We start from the raw sequence: 1,172 nt of genomic DNA on the forward strand, positions 1-1,172 counted from the left end.
GGGCAAAGGCTTCCTCAAGCCGAGGCTGGAGCGAGGTGGGCAAAGGCTTCCTCAAGCCGAGGCTGGAGCGAGGTGGGCAGGAAGAGCGCTGGCTGCTGCCTCAGGATTCAGACCCTTGAGCCCCCAATCCAAAGAGAGAAGAGAAAGCTTAAATAAAAGGAAAACACTGCTGTTTTGATTACTTTTTACTCCTTGCTGGGACAAAATTCCCACCCCCACAATGAAGGAAGGAAAGGTTTATTTAGCTCACAGTTACTGGAGGCTTCAGTCCCTACTCGGCTGGCTCCAAGGCAGAGCGGCACAGAGCAGGGAGCATCCTTTTGTGGCTGCGGCAAACAGAAAGAGAGCAAGTGGGAGAAGCGGCAGCAACAATGCTACAGAGAGCAAGCCTGCCTCCCTTAAGCTGCATTCAGGCTGTCTGCCCCAGGCTGGGTGTAGGATTCACACCCATGATCCCAGTGGATCATGACTTAGTCACAAACTCTAGAAGTCTGCCCTGTGGCTACATGAGGCTTTAGGGGGGGACATCTAGAGACAAACCATAACAATTGTCTTGCTGTGTTTGTTCACGGTGCGTGCGTGTGTGTGTGTGTGTGTGTGTGTGTGTGTGTGTGTATGTATGTTACTGAAGAGCGAACCCAGGCCTTCACTCTGAGCTACACTGCATCTCCAGCATTTTCTTTCTAGTTTTTAGTTGACACCCTGCCTAGTTTCTGATTTGCTCAGCCACCCTTGAATTTGTCATTCTCCTGCCTCAGTCTCCACCAAGATTGCAGGCACACTCCACCATGCCCAGCACCTCTATTTCTGTCAAGCTCTGGGACCCACTTTAGACTCAGAGACACAGACTTCTCCGGATTTCTGGTGTGCCTGCCATGCCAAAAGTATGTGTTGCTACCTTTATTTTTTTATTTTTTTGCCATAATTTTATTGATAAACAAATAGCAATGAGACAGTTTCAAATCAAATCACTACGACAATTTCAATAATTAACACACTGCATACATTCTTCTTAGTGGTTAATTGCTATACAAGATGCGGACTTGATATCCTATTTACAAACACCATTAGAACAAATCCCACTATTCATTAAGAGAATGTAACTATATATCTATCTCAACCACTTTGAATACACAGATACAAAATGGACATTCATCTGTATAACCTGTTTC

The sequence above is a fragment of the Octodon degus genome, unplaced genomic scaffold, assembly GCF_000260255.1.
Source record: "Octodon degus isolate 3935 unplaced genomic scaffold, OctDeg1.0 scaffold00108, whole genome shotgun sequence".
In the NCBI taxonomy this organism is placed as follows: Eukaryota; Metazoa; Chordata; class Mammalia; order Rodentia; family Octodontidae; genus Octodon; species Octodon degus.